We start from the raw sequence: 16,130 nt of genomic DNA, 5'->3' as shown, positions 1-16,130 counted from the left end.
ATTCTGGATACAATTAACGTGAGGAGGCATGATGACCATGGAATGCTAGGTAAGCAGGTAGACCACTGTGTGGGTGTGTGTGTGTACCAACCTTTGGGAGTAGGTGAGCCTTCTCAAACGGAGTCGATTGTCTCACTACATTTGCATCATGTGCACTCCCAGGCAGTTTGCGGCTGATGTTCCAAATTGCTGTGTCAGATTACACATGTACAGATATTAATTACAGATAGATTAGACATTCAAAGTACTTAATTCACGTGAATTGAAACAGGGGTAAACCTTACCAATAGGTATCATCAACAATCCCTTGAAGAACATAGGAAGGCCAGCCTTTGCTGCGCCCGGGGCGCAGGCTTCTCTCCATCATGTCGCATAGCTTCTGAAAGGATCTTCAGGGCATGCGAAAGGTCTCTCCATTCTGCATCAGTATATTCTAAGAGGACCACTCTCTCACGCCAATCCTTTACTGCGAACTCGCATCCAACACCCATGAGTGGTCCGGGGTGGAAAGAATGGTACCTCTCCATCCATGATAACAAAGGAAGATGCTTCTGCTGTATGAGGGAATGACGGCGTCTTCTGCTTTTCGCCAACGTTGAGAATAATAAAGTTTGATTTAGCTCGTTTTGTAATAGTTGTAAGAAAACCGCGAAAAACAAGGAGTACCAAAACACTCATGTTTTTTTTAAATCTCTGCTAACTTCCAGTATCCTAGCTAGCTAGCTAACAAGAAGCTATACTTGTTAGTAATTGTTTACTAAGGGAGCACAGGAGTTGACAACAAGTAACAATTGTGGGATCTCGTGACATCACTTCCCCTAGATAGTCCGATCATCAAATGAATCCATATATACCGGGTTATTAGGGGAAGTGATATTATTAGTATTTATTAGTATTCGTTTTAAATCAAACTCTTGCATTAATCTGATTATTCACAGTAATCAAACTATTGTGTACATGTAACCGTACTGAAGCATGTAACTGTACACAGTCTTGAGTCTCTCCTCAAACACTCTTGCACACTAAGGGTGAGACACATTCATTGACACAGGCTCTTTCTCAATGCTCCAAAAACCTTGGTCATTCTGGCTCCAGTTGTCCAGAGAGAAGGGCAGCCTGTCTCTCCCCCTTGGAGGACGACCTGTCATGTCCCATCTGCTATCCTCTACTGCAGCCACAGCTTCTGCTGGACCTGCCTGGAGGCCACCTGGAAGCAGGGAGGGACCAAGGTCTGCCCCATCTCCAGAAACACGTTTCCCGAGGACCAGCCCCCGGCCAGCCCTGAGGAGGAACGCCTGTGGGACCCTTTGGAGGGAGAAGCAGCCCAAAAAGAGGGTCAAAGAGGAGGCTACATAGGACAAATCTCATAGGAAACCCCCCAGGCTCCAACACCCCAAACACATTTCAAGGGGCCTACACACTGTGTGCCGCCGCCACATCCAGAAGCTGGGCTTGTCCTACCTGGAGTGTGAGTGTAAGTTGTGTGTGGGGTGTGTGTCTGAGCACGCAGGCCACAGTTTCTGCTCTGTGAAGAAGAATGCTACCCAGAGGGAGGAGCTCAGAACACCACTAACTGTCACCACTAACTCCCCCTCTCTGGTGCTCGAGGGCGCCAGGCGGCCCATCATTACGCACACCTGTCACCATCGGTACGCGGATCAGCGCTTCATCACTTATTGATTGCCTCCCTTATATCGGTCTATTCCTCAGTTTCCTCACCATGTCAGCATTAATGTCATTTTGTTCCCCCTGTCCAGATGGTGTTCTTGTTTAGTTTCATGTCCGTTTATTCATTTCATCTTCACTCCCTGTACTTGCTTCTTGTCTCCCAGCGTCTGTCCTCACACTAAATGAGCCTACAGGATCAAATGGCTTTCGTTGACAAGACAAAACCCTGCAGGGGGAAAAATGGCATCTCACATCGGGGCGCAGGCCCAGAAAACAAAGATAAAAGATGAATTTGAGAGGCTGCATCTCTTCCTGAGAAAAGGAGAGGCAGTGAGGATAGCCAAGCTGAGGGAGGAAGAGCAGAAGAAGAGTAAAAGGATGAGCGAGAAATTGGAAGAGATTAGTAAAGTGACGTCATCGCTGTCCAACAGAATCAGGGAAGTGGAAAAGAAGCAGTTGGGCGATGACACTACATTCCCGCAGAGCTACAAGACCTAACCCTTGCAGAGGACGAAGAGAGTCTTCCAGACAACCCAAATCAAATCAAATCAAATCAATTTTTATTTGTCACATACACATGGTTAGCAGATGTTAATGCGAGTGTAGCGAAATGCTTGTGCTTCTAGTTCCGACAATGCAGTGATAACCAACAAGTAATCTAACTAACAATTCCAAAACTACTGTCTTATACACAGTGTAAGGGGATAAGGAACATGTACATAAGGATATATGAATGAGTGATGGTACAGAGCAGCATACAGTAGATGGTATCATGTATATACATATGAGATGAGTAGACAAAGTAAACAAAGTGGCATAGTTAAAGTGGCTAGTGATGTGTTACATAAGGATGCAGTCGATGTTGTAGAGTACAGTATATACATATGCATATGAGATGAATAATGTAGGGTAAGTAACATTATATAAGGTAGCATTGTTTAAAGTGGCTAGTGATATATTTACATCATTTCCATCAATTCCCATTATTAAAATGGCTGGATTGGGTCAGTGTCAATGACAGTGTGTTGGCAGCAGCCACTCAATGTTAGTGGTGGCTATTTAACAGTCTGATGGCCTTGAGATAGAAGCTGTTTTTCAGTCTCTCGGTCCCAGCTTTGATGCACCTGCTATGTCCTGATACATGTGTTAGGATGCATAAGGATGCGATGTTGTAGAGTACAGTATATACATATGCATATGAGATGAATAATGTAGGGTAAGTAACATTATATAAGGTAGCATTGTTTAAAGTGGCTAGTGATATATTTACATCATTTCCATCAATTCCCATTATTAAAATGGCTGGATTGGGTCAGTGTCAATGACAGTGTAACAAGCCACTGTTAGTGGTGGCTATTTAACAGTCTGATGGCCTTGAGATAGAAGCTGTTTTTCAGTCTCTCGGTCCCAGCTTTGATGCACCTGTACTGACCTCGCCTTCTGGATGATAGCCAGGCAGTGGTTCGGTGGTTGATGTCCTTGATGATCTTTATGGCCTTCCTGTAACAATGGGTGGTGTAGGTGTCCTGGAGGGCAGGTAGTTTGCCCCCGGTGATGCGTTGTGCAGTCCTCACTACCCTCTGGAGAGCCTTACGGTTGAGGGCGGAGCAGTTGCCGTACCAGGCGGTGATACAGCCCGCCAGGATGCTCTCGATTGTGCATCTGTAGAAGTTTGTGAGTGCTTTTGGTGACAAGCCGAATTTTTTCAGCCTCCTGAGGTTGAATAGGCGCTGCTGCGCTTTCTTCACGACGCTGTCAGTGTGAGTGGACCAATTCAGTTTGTCTGTGATGTGTATGCCGAGGAACTTAAAACTAGCTACCCTCTCCACTACTGTTCCATCGATGTGGATAGGGGGTGTTCCCTCTGCTGTTTCCTGAAGTCCACAATCATCTCCTTAGTTTTGTTGACGTTGAGTGTGAGGTTATTTTCCTGACACCACACTCCAAGGGCCCTCACCTCCTCCCTGTAGGCCGTCTCGTCGTTGTTGGTAATCAAGCCTACCACTGTTGTGTCGTCCGCAAACTTGATGATTGAGTTGGAGGCGTGCGTGGCCACGCAGTCGTGGGTGAACAGGGAGTACAGGAGAGGGCTCAGAACGCACCCTTGTGGGGCCCCCCGTGTTGAGGATCAGCGGGGAGGAGATGTTGTTGCCTACCCTCACCACCTGGGGGCGGCCCGTCAGGAAGTCCAGTACCCAGTTGCACAGGGCGGGGTCGAGACCCAGGGTCTCGAGCTTGATGACGAGCTTGGAGGGTACTATGGTGTTGAATGCCGAGCTGTAGTCGATGAACAGCATTCTCACATAGGTATTCCTCTTGTCCAGGTGGGTTAGGGCAGTGTGCAGTGTGGTTGAGATTGCATCGTCTGTGGACCTATTTGGGCGGTAAGCAAATTGGAGTGGGTCTAGGGTGTCAGGTAGGGTGGAGGTGATATGGTCCTTGACTAGTCTCTCAAAGCACTTCATGATGACGGAAGTGAGTGCTACGGGCGGTAGTCGTTTAGCTCAGTTACCTTAGCTTTCTTGGGAACAGGAACAATGGTGGCCCTCTTGAAGCATGTGGGAACAGCAGACTGGTATAGGGATTGATTGAATATGTCCGTAAACACACCGGCCAGCTGGTCTGCGCATGCTCGGAGGGCGCGGCTGGGGATGCCGTCTGGGCCTGCAGCCTTGCGAGGGTTAACACGTTTAAATGTCTTACTCACCTCGGCTGCAGTGAAGGAGAGACTGCATGTTTCCGTTGCAGGCCGTGTCAGTGGCACTGTATTGTCCTCAAAGCGGGCAAAAAAAAGTTATTTAGTCTGCCTGGGAGCAAGACATCCTGGTCCGTGAGAGGTTGTTAATCAGAGACGTCCTGGGCTCAGAGGGATTAGCAGCTGGGAGGTTGATGTGGGTACAATGGAGGGTACTGTGAAGAGTGGTTGGTAGGGGTGGGATTGGCAGCCAGGGAGACAACTATGAGGATAACATTTTGTCTGTAGGAGTGATGGAAGGTGAACCGATGACAATGGAAGAGAAGCCAGACAAGAACAGGGTTCAGCTGGACCGGGACAAAGGAGAGGTGTCCTTCTATGATCGTAACCATATGACCTCCAGACCTTTAACCAAACATTTACAGAACAGGTGTATCCATACTTCTATGTCGGTTTGTAGAACAAGGAACCGCTGGATATTCTACCAATGGAGGTTTCTATAACCGTGCCAAATAATAGAGTGTACCTTAAGGGTGTAACGGTACATTCATTCGTACTGAAAGGTTGGACCTTGGTTCGGTCCACACTGTGAACACGAATGAATACATGAAAAAATATATTCACAAAATGAAAGCACAAGGCCTATAGGCAGTGGCGGATTTAGGTATAGGCGACATGGGCATCCGCCCAGTGCGGCATCTTGCCGGGGGCGGCAAGGGGCGCCCGCACCCCAAAATTTGGTGATCGGTTTTGTATCGCTCGTTCGCACGTCACGTTAATAATATCATGTCACCGTGTGGGACTCTGGGTCAATTAATCTTGTCGGAGTGGGCGACCTGATTCTAGTTTGTGAGCTAGGCAGGCTACTGCCTGGGAAGGTCTCCCACTCAGAAGTACGAGATGGGAGGGGGGCAGAGGTAGGTTGACCTCTGGTCTCCCCACTGGATGGCTGAGGTAGGGGGAGTTGGGGAATCTATCAAATAGCAGACCTCTAACTTTGTACAGTACTAATGCAATTAGTCAAATCAGTCACGAAATGCTACCAAATAAACCACAATTCATTCAGAATTCACAGACATATTGTTGCATTTATTTCTGGTTTGCACACCACCAAGGTGAATTGGTTTAGTCTTGGCTCTTGGTTGACAGTGTTGGGGGATGGGTAATGTAGTATTGACTCTTGGTTGACAGTGTTGGGGTATGGGTAATGTAGTCTTGGCTCTTGGTTGACAGTGTTGGGGGATGGGTAATGTATTATTGACTCTTGGTTGACAGTGTTGGGGTATGGGTAATGTAGTTTTGGCTCTTGGTTGACAGTGTTGGGGGATGGGTAATGTAGTATTGACTCTTGGTTGACAGTGTTGGGGTATGGGTAATGTAGTCTTGGCTCTTGGTTGACAGTGTTGGGGGATGGGTAATGTAGTATTGACTCTTGGTTGACAGTGTTGGGGTATGGGTAATGTAGTCTTGGCTCTTGGTTGACAGTGTTGGGGGATGGGTAATGTAGTCTTGGCTCTTGGTTGACAGTGTTGGGGGATGGGTAATGTAGTATTGACTCTTGGTTGACAGTGTTGGGGGATGGGTAATGTATTGATGCTCGAGTACCAAATCAACACAAATTTGTTTCTATTTCTCTTTGGTACTTGTCTTATTATTGTATATATTTTTATATAGTTTTAAAATGTCATGATTATTTATTTATGTTGTTCCAGATGTCTGACTAAAAATGTTTTAGTGCAGAATGTTGATGATAATTTTTGTGGCGGGCGGGGCGCTGACGGGGGCCATACAAGCTAGAACCGCCACTGCCTAAAGGCTATGTCTACACAACGCTGTAGGCCTATGCCTCTTGAGTATATGTAAGATGAAACAAACAAAAAAACATTTCAGGCTATTCCATTAAAACAACTAGAGACAATGCACACCTTGTAACAAAAAATGTTAAATCTTAATTGCCGCATTTCAAACTGTCCTTTTGTGAGGCGCAGCCGGGAACCAGTTCTGTCGGGTCAATAAACCAGAATTGGAGGATTTAAATCTCCAGTTTGGAGACATTTTGGGTGCCAAGTAAATTACAACGGTGATGGACAGAGAGTTGTGGATAAAGCGTTAACAGATTGTCACCACGCTCAACAAGAATAGCCTATGCATCTGCCAACACCTCAGACATGTTGACAGATTTAGGCCGACATCACCCCAGTATACCGGAGCAAGACGGAAACGCAAAGAAACAACAATCCCAACATCTTCTCCCCTCTGCATTGAAGCAGCCCTTTGCATCTGATCTGACTGGGCCCCAAAAAATATAAGAGCGATAGGTAGGCTATGTTTTCACGATTTACCCTCTTTGGTTTAAAGCAGCGGATGTGCGCCTATTCTCGGTGGTTGAGAATAAGGGGTTTCAGCTCGAACCACTTTACGACCTTCCCCCTTGCACCCATTTTTGCAAACAGGTAGTACCCTCTCTATATCAGGAAACCAAAGCCTACGTTTTCAATGAATTGTCCAATGCATCCTGTGTTGCGCTTACTTAACAGTGACAGCCAATCACGTTAGCCCGGAGTGGGAGGTGTACCGTGCTACAGACACGCCCCCCTTTAAGAGAATCACAAATGCGCATCTGCCACTGAAGGAGGCAGTGTCATGGAGCGTTCGTAAGCCACGTGGGAATTTACCACATACCACTGGGGGGAAAAAATCCACTTGAATAGTGGTCATTTATAGTGTGAAACTCATCTATCATCCTAAGCACACACTTCTCCCACATGGTGACCTCTGACATCACCTACTAAGTAAATGGCCTCTATAACAGCATTCTAGGCAGTTAAATGCAACAACAAAACACAAAAGGAAATCTACAGTATTAATGTGGTTTTTGCACTCTTAATTTTTTTTTGCAAGAATTTGTAGTAGTACTTTAAGTTTACAGTTGACACAGTTTCGTTGGCCATTAGCCAATTTGCGTTTCTCAATGTGTTCAAACGACATGAATGCATCCAACTGGTATTTAAGACTTCACAACTGGTAAAAGCCCACCTCCCACATGGTTACGAACGCAGCATCGGTAGTGGACACTTGAGAGGCCCAACATAACAATCCGGTAACAACAGTGCCATTGGTTACATTGTTCATTTGAAATACTTCTGACATTTTAAAGTTAAGTATCTGTTTTGAATTTGCAAGATAGATCATTAAAGCTTTCAATGTCAAATGTTTCCGGAGCAAGAAATGATTTCAAATGAAGATCACGGCATAAAGTAACAAAAGAGATTTTGTTGTTGAAATCGACTGACCTGGAAAACAAACATGTCACACTTTTAAGAAGGGCATTCTCGAAAGTATAACGGTAGCTGTAAAGGTAGTAAACGTTTAAAAAAGGTGAAATCTGGGCTGAATACCTCAGTCCCTGAAGAATAGAACAAATGCCTCATGAGCTTAGTCCAACGGTTTACCCCCACCAGACCCCAAAATATACGCTTGTTTTATTCCATTATTTGTAAACAATGTAATTGTAAAGAAACACTGTATATCTTCTAAACATGGTTAAAACTACCATTTCGATGGCATGGATGGTCAGTCCTTGCATCCATAGCCCTGTCATTAAAGGGGTTTACATTCCTCCAGCCCCATCCCTCAGCTGTTAACCCCAAAAAGTATTGGTTTTGAGAATTCCAGATGGCCCCTTTTAATTGAACAGGAAACAGCGTGTGTGTGTAGAACTCAGAGAACATAATTTGTATAAGCCTATTGCTTCCCCCTACCCAGTCAACTCTATCAGGGGGGAAGAAACTAGGGGTTAGTTAGGCCAAATGTCCTCGAATTCTCCTTGGTTTACTATTCTTGTGAGGACTTCTGGTCACAAATATAGTAAAACAAAAAATCCACCCGCAGACAGGCTACATACCCAACGCCCAACAGTTGTGAATCATCAGTTTAACATGATCTGTCCTGCAAGGTCATTAGATTTGACTTTTCAACCCCCTAAGGGGACATTTGGTAGAGCCCAGAGGGGGTTGAGGTGGTTTTGGTATTGGATCAGAACAATCCGTCTTCATAATGGGGGAGGAGGGGGAGCCATTCAAGAGGGCCAGGGGGAAAGACAAGCAGCTGTTATTCTTAGAAACACACAGATGACTTGTTGTGTCTCTTGTCGTATAGTGTGTGTGTATGTGCACGCGTTGCCACGTGTGTGTGTGTGTGATCTGCGGATAGTGACTCTGTTTCTGAGATAGGTGACACACATTCACAAACAGCTTTCATTATACCCTACGGGCTCCTAGCACCATGTCAACCATCACACGCTCACACGCAACACACATCCTCTCTCACATACAATGCATGCAACACACATCCTTTCTCACATACAATATGGGCCTGGCTAACTGCCTTGATCCCCAGCAATATTGTCATAATGTTATCCTCAGCTCCCCTTTCAAACAGCCTGATTGGCCAACCCCTGAGCTGACAGACACAATCCCTCTCTCCCCTTTCCTCTCCTAGTCCTGTTCTATCAACTACATGGTTCCTTCACTCTATTCCTTTTCTGTGTCGTTTTATTTAGCTTTTACAACACCGCTTGTGTTCAAAAGCTCTTTGATCATTCTTACACACACGCACACGCGCACACACACACACACACACACACACACACACACACACACACACACACACACACACACACACACACACACACACACACACACACACACACACACACACACACACACACACACACACACACACACACACACACACACACACACACACACACACACACACGACAAGAGTATGTGGACACCTGCTCGTCGAACATCTCATTCCAAAATCATGGGCCTTAACGTGGAATTGCCCCCCCCCTGCTGCTCTAACAGCCTCAACTCTTTGGTGAGGGCTTTCTACTAGATCAAATCAAAGTGTATTTGTCACGTGCGCCGAAGACAACACGTGTAGTAAGACCTTACAGTGAAATGCTTACTTACAGGCCGTAAACAACAGTGCAAATTTTAGGCAGAAAATGGGTATTAGGTGAACAATAGATAAGTAAGGAAATAAGAAAACAACAGTAAAAAGACAGTGAATAATAACAGTAGCGAGGCGATATACAGGCACCGGTTAGTCGGGCTAATTGAGGTAGTATGTACATGTAGGCATGGTTAAAGTGACTATGCATATATGATGAACAGAGAGTAGCAGTAGCGTAAAATAGGGGTTGGCGGGTGGCGGGACACAATGCAGATAGTCCGGGTAACCAATGTGCGGGGGCACTGGTTAGTCGGGCTAATTGAGGTAATATGTACATGAATGTATAGTTAAAGTGACTATGCATATATGATAAACAGAGAGTAGCAGCAGTGTAAAAGAGGGGTTGGGGGGGGAACACCATGCAAATAGTCCGGGTAGCCATTTGGTTACTTGTTCAGGAGTCTTATGGCTTGGGAGTAAAAACTGTTGAGAAGCCTTTTGGTCCTGGACTTGGCACTCCAGTACCACTTTCCATGCGGTAGTAGAGAGAACAGTCCATGACTGGGGTGGCTGGGGTTTTTCACCATTTTTAGGGCCTTCCTCTGTAGAGGTCCTGGATGGATGCACACTACCCTCTATAGTGCCTTGCGGTTGGAGGCCGAGCAGTTGCCGTACCAGGCAGTGATGATCCTCTCGATGTTGCAGCTGTAGAACCTTTTGAGGATCTGAGGATCCATGCCAAATCTTTTTAGTTTCCTGAGGGGGAATAGGCTTTGTCGTGCCATCTTTACCAATGTCTAAGTGTGTTTGGACCATTCTAGTTTGTTGGTGATGTGGACACCAATGAACTTGAAGCTCTCAACAGGCTCCACAACAGCCCCGTCGATGAGAATGGGGGCGTGCCCGGTCCTCCTTTTCCTGTAGTCCACAATCATCTCCTTAGTCTTGGTTACGTTGAGGGATAGGTTGTTATTCTGGCACCACACGGCCAGGTCTCTGACCTCCTCCCTATAAGCTGTCTCGTCATGGTCGGTGATCAGGCCTACCACTGTTGGGTCGTCTGCAAACTTAATGATGATGTTGGAGTCGTACCGGGCCACGCAGTCGTGGGTGAACAGGGAGTACAGGAGGGGACTGAGCACGCACTCCTGAGGGGCTCCAGTGTTGAGGATCTGCGTGTCAGTAGTGTTGGTACCTACCCTCACCAACCGGGTGGAGGCAGTCCGTCAGGAAGTATAGGATCCAGTTGCAGAGGGAGGTGTTTAGTCCCAGGATCCTTAGCTTAGTGATGAGCTTTGAGGGCACTATGTTGTTGAACTCTGAGCTGTATTCAATGAATAGCATTCTCACGTAGGTGTTCCTTTTATCCAGGTGTGAAAGGGCCATGTGGAGTGCAATAGAGATTGCATCATCTGTGGATATGTTTGGGAGGTATGCAAATTGGAGTGGGTCTAGGGTTTCTGGGATGAGGGTGTTGATGTGAGCCTTTCAAAGCACTTCAGGGCCACGGACGTGACTGCTACGGGTCTGTAGTCATTTAGGCAGGTTGCCTTTGTGTTGTTGGGCACAGGGACTTTGATGGTCTGCTTGAAACATGTTGGTATTGTCACGACTTCCGCCGAAGTCGGTTCCTCTCCTTGTTCGAGCGGCATTCGGCGGTCGACGCCGCCGGTCTTCTAGCCATCGCCTATCCACCTTTCATTTTCCATTTGTTTTGTCTTGTCTTCCTGCACACCTGGTTTACATCTCCTACTAATTAACATGTGTATTTAACCCTCTGTTCCCTCCATGTCTGTGTGGGGTATTGTTTATTGTCAAGGTTGGCACGCTTCCGGCTGGTTTGCGCCGGGTTTTGTTTTATACCCGTGCTTTGTGGCAGCCGGTACTTTGTACTTGGGTTTTGTACTTTGTGCTGCCTCACTTGTTCTTTGGGCATGTGTGTCGTGACGCGGTGGCGTTCTGTATCATGATTGCCTAAGTAAAGTGCTTTGTCCATTCATCCCTGCTCTCCTGCGCCTGACTTCCAGCTACACCCACCATTGACAGGTATTACAAACTCAATCAGGGACATGTCCGTAGATGTTGTAACATTGCGGCGGGGACAGCCACAAAAGCATTAGTGAGGTCGGGCACTGATGTTGGGCGATTAGGCCTGGCTCGCAGTCGGTGTTCAAATTCATCCCAAAGGTGTTCGATGGGGTCGAGGTCAGGGCTCTGTGCAGGCCAGTAAAGTTCTTCCACACCGATCTCGACAAACCTTTTCTGTATGGACCTCGCTTTGTGCACGGGGGGATTGTCATTCTGAAACAGGAATGGACCTTCCCCAAACTGCTGCCACAAAGTTGGAAGCAGAATCGTCTAGAATGTCATTGTATGCTGTAGCGTTAAGATTTCCCTTCACTGGAACTAAGGGGCCTAGCCCGAACCATGAAAAACAACCCCAGACCATTATTCCTGCTTTACCAAACTTTACAGTTGGCACTGTGCATTGGGACAGGTAGCGTTCTCCTGGCATCCGCCAAACCCAGATTCGTCTGTCGGACTGCCAGATGGTGAAGCGTGATTCATCACTCCAGAGAATACGTTTCCACTGCTCCAGAGTCCAATGGCGGCGAGCTTTACACCACACCACCCGAAGCTTGGCATTGTGCATGGTGATCTTCCTCTTGTGTGCGGCTGCTCGGCCATGGAAATACATTTCATGAAGCTCCCAACAAACAGTTATTGTGCTGGCGTTGCTTCCAGCGGCAGTTAGGACCTCAGTAGTGAGTGTTTCAACCGTGGATAGACAGTTTTGCTTCTTGTTGCTCCTAGACGTTTCCACTTCACAATAACAGCACTTACAGTTGGCCGAGGCAGCTCTAGCAGCCGCATCCACTAATATGAAGGGGTGTCCACATACTTTTGTATATATAGTGTATTAATGTGACAGTCAGATACTGCACTGACAGAAACAAAATAACATGTCTCACTGCAGATCACTCAGGTTCCTTCTCTCTCTAGCAGTGTATTTCACATCCCACTTTCCAGTCCTCCACCAATCAAACACACACACATCATCTTGGTAAGTCTTCAGAGAGTGTGTACCAGTGATGTTGAACTATTAATGGTGTCATGGCTGCTTGTAGTGATGTACACACTCGCAGGGTGTGTGTGTATATGTACACGGTCCAAACAGAGGATGAAAGGCTGATGACTCAGAAGAACACAGAGCAGAAGATCAAGACTGGGGATTGTGATGATGTGTGTGTGATGTAATGGTGGTGTAAATGGTAACAGAAAAAGGTGACTGGCTGGCTGGTTGTCTCACTCTCTCTCTCGATGCATGAAATAAAACAGTGTTTGTTGGAAGAGAAATCCTTCTCACAACCTTATCACATTACAAAGGAGAGGGGAGAGGAGAGGATAAGACAGGATGAGAGGGAGGAGGAGAGGATAAGACAGGATGAGAGGGGAGAGGAGAGGATAAGACAGGATGAGAGGGGATTGTGGGGATTGTGATGATGTGTGTGTGATGTAATGGTGGTGTAAATGGTAACAGAAAAAGGTGACTGGCTGGCTGGTTGTCTCACTCTCTCTCTCGATGCATGAAATAAAACAGTGTTTGTTGGAAGAGAAATCCTTCTCACAACCTTATCACATTACAAAGGAGAGGGGGAGAGGAGAGGATAAGACAGGATGAGAGGGGAGAGGATAAGACAGGATGAGAGGGGAGAGGATAAGACAGGATGAGAGGGGAGAGGATAAGACAGGATGAAAGGGGAGAGGAGAGGATAAGACAGGATGAGAAGGGAGAGGAGAGGATAAGACAGGATGAGAGGGGAGAGGAGAGGATAAGACAGGATGAGAGGGGAGAGGAGAGGATAAGACAGGATGAGAGGGGAGAGGAGAGGATAAGACAGGATGAAAGGGGAGAGGAGAAGACAGGATGAGAGGGGAGAGGAGAGGATAAGACAGGATGAAAGGGGAGAGGAGAGGATAAGACAGGATGAGAGGGGAGAGGAGAGGATAATACAGGGTGAGGGGAGAGGATAAGACAGGATGAGAGGGGAGAGGAGAGGATAAGACAGGATGAGAGGGGAGAGGAGAGGATAAGACAGGATGAGCGGGGAGAGGATAGGATAAGACAGGATGAGCGGGGAGAGGAGAGGATAAGACAGGATGAGCGGGGAGAGGAGAGGATAAGACAGGACGAGACGGGAAAGGAGAGGATAAGACAGGACGAGAGGGGAGAGGAGAGGATAAGACAGGACGAGAGGGGAAAGGAGAGGATAAGACAGGACGAGAGGGGAGAGGAGAGGATAAGACAGGACGAGAGGGGAAAGGAGAGGATAAGACAGGACGAGAGGGGAAAGGAGAGGATAAGACAGGATGAGAGGGGAAAGGAGAGGATAAGACAGGATGAGAGGGGAAAGGAGAGGATAAGACAGGATGAGAGGGGAGAGGAGAGGATAAGACAGGATGAGAGGGGAGAGGAGAGGATAAGACAGGACGAGAGGGGAGAGGAGAGGATAAGACAGGACGAGAGGGGAGAGGAGAGGATAAGACAGGACGAGAGGGGAAAGGAGAGGATAAGACAGGACGAGAGGGGAAAGGAGAGGATAAGACAGGACGAGAGGGGAAAGGAGAGGATAAGACAGGACGAGAGGGGAGAGGAGAGGATAAGACAGGACGAGAGGGGAAAGGAGAGGATAAGACAGGACGAGAGGGGAAAGGAGAGGATAAGACAGGACGAGAGGGGAGAGGAGAGGATAAGACAGGACGAGAGGGGAAAGGAGAGGATAAGACAGGACGAGAGGGGAAAGGAGAGGATAAGACAGGACGAGAGGGAAAGGAGAGGATAAGACAGGATGAGAGGGGAGAGGATAAGACAGGATGAGAGGGGAGAGGATAAGACAGGATGAGAGATAAGACAGGATGAGAGGGAGGAGAGGATAAGACAGTGAGAGGGGAGAGGAGAGGATAAGACAGGATGAGAGGGGAGAGGAGAGGATAAGACAGGACGAGACAGGACGAGAGAGGAGAGGATAAGACAGGACGAGAGGGGAAAGGAGAGGATAAGACAGGACGAGAGGGGAGAGGATAAGACAGGACGAGAGGGGAAAGGAGAGGATAAGACAGGACGAGAGGGGAAAGGAGAGGATAAGACAGGACGAGAGGGGAAAGGAGAGGATAAGACAGGATGAGAGGGGAAAGGAGAGGATAAGACAGGATGAGAGGGGAAAGGAGAGGATAAGACAGGATGAGAGGGGAAAGGAGAGGATAAGACAGGATGAGAGGGGAGAGGAGAGGATAAGACAGGATGAGAGGGGAGAGGAGAGGATAAGACAGGATGAGAGGGGAGAGGATAAGACAGGATGAGAGGGGAGAGGATAAGACAGGATGAGAGGGGAGAGGAGAGGATAAGACAGGATGAGAGGGGAAAGGAGAGGATAAGACAGGATGAGAGGGGAGGATAAGACAGGATGAGAGGGAAGAGGAGAGAGGACAGTATAGAACCAGTACATGTACAGTACTCTATTATACAAGTACAGTGGCTTGCAAAAGTATTCACACCCCTTGGCATTTTTCCTATTTTGTTGGCTTTCAACCTGGAATTAAAATTGATTTTTGGCGGGGGGTTGCACCCAACATAGTGTTTTCCTTGATGGCCAAAAAGCTCAATTTTAGTGTCATCTCGCCAGAGTACCTTCTTCCATATGTTTAGGAAGTCTCCCTCATGCCTTTTGGCGAACACCAAACGTGTTTGCTTATTTTTCTCTTTTAGCAATGGCTTTTTTTTCTGGCCATTCTTCCATGAAGCCCAGCTCTGTGGAGTGTATGGCTTAAAGTGGTCCTATGGACAGATACTACAGTCTCCGCTGTGGAGCTTTGCAGCTCCTTCAGGGTTATCTTTGGTCTCTTTGTTGCCTCTGATCAATGCCCTCCTTGCCTGGTCTGTGGGTTTTGGTGGGCGGCCCTCTCTTGGCAGGTTTGTTGTGGTGCCATATTCTTTCCATTTTTTTATAATGGATTTAAATGGTGCTCCGTGGTTGTTCAACGTTTCTGATATTTTTTTATAACCCAACCCTGATCTGTACTTCTCCACAACTTTGTCCCTGACCTGTTTGGAGACCTCCTTGGTCTTCACGGTGCCTCTTGCTTGGTGGTGCCCCTTGCTTAGTGGTGTTGCAGACTCTGGGGCCTTTCAGAAGAGATGTATATATACTGAGATCCTGTGACACTTAGATTGCACACAGGTGGACTTTATTTAACTAATTCTGTGACTTCTGAAGGTAATTGTTTGCACCAGATCTTATTTAGGAGCTTCATAGCAAAGGGGATGAATACATTTGCACACATATTTCTTTTTCTTCCCATTTATTTATTTTTAAATATTTTTTGAAATAAGTATTTTTTATTTTATTTCACGTCACCAATTTGGACTATTTTGTGTTTGTCCATAACATGAAATCCAAATAAAATCTATTTAATTACAGGTTGTAATGCAACAAAATAGAAAAAATGCCAAGGGGGATGAATACTTTTGCAAGGCACTGTACACACACACACACAGATCCCTGGTGTGTCTCAAGGCTGCGTGTTAGTATGTAACATGTAAAGCAGCAGTGCTCCAATAAGAAGTCTGGGACTGAAACACGTCACATGACTGTTGACAATGTCCAAGGTGTTCATTCGGAACACAGGAGATTGTGTCAGCTGTGCGAAAGGTAGGGAGACACGTTTTCTGCTGCATTGACACAAATATGAAACATAAAAACTGTTTTAAGTGAGAAGTAGGCCGATCTGAAGCCGAAAAAGGAAA

At 46.8% G+C, this 16,130-nt stretch overlaps 1 protein-coding gene across 5 annotated transcripts in view; it reads right to left on the bottom strand.

Moving 5' to 3' along the window:
- The window catches only part of LOC124048694 (tetratricopeptide repeat protein 28-like), a 117,756-nt gene that overhangs the window by 87,048 nt on the left and 14,578 nt on the right, over positions 1-16,130 (bottom strand). The gene's annotated exons all lie outside the window — the stretch shown is intronic.

The sequence above is a fragment of the Oncorhynchus gorbuscha genome, linkage group LG11 (genome assembly GCF_021184085.1).
Source record: "Oncorhynchus gorbuscha isolate QuinsamMale2020 ecotype Even-year linkage group LG11, OgorEven_v1.0, whole genome shotgun sequence".
Classification (NCBI taxonomy): domain Eukaryota; kingdom Metazoa; phylum Chordata; class Actinopteri; order Salmoniformes; family Salmonidae; genus Oncorhynchus; species Oncorhynchus gorbuscha.
This window is presented reverse-complemented; position numbering and strand designations above follow the sequence as displayed.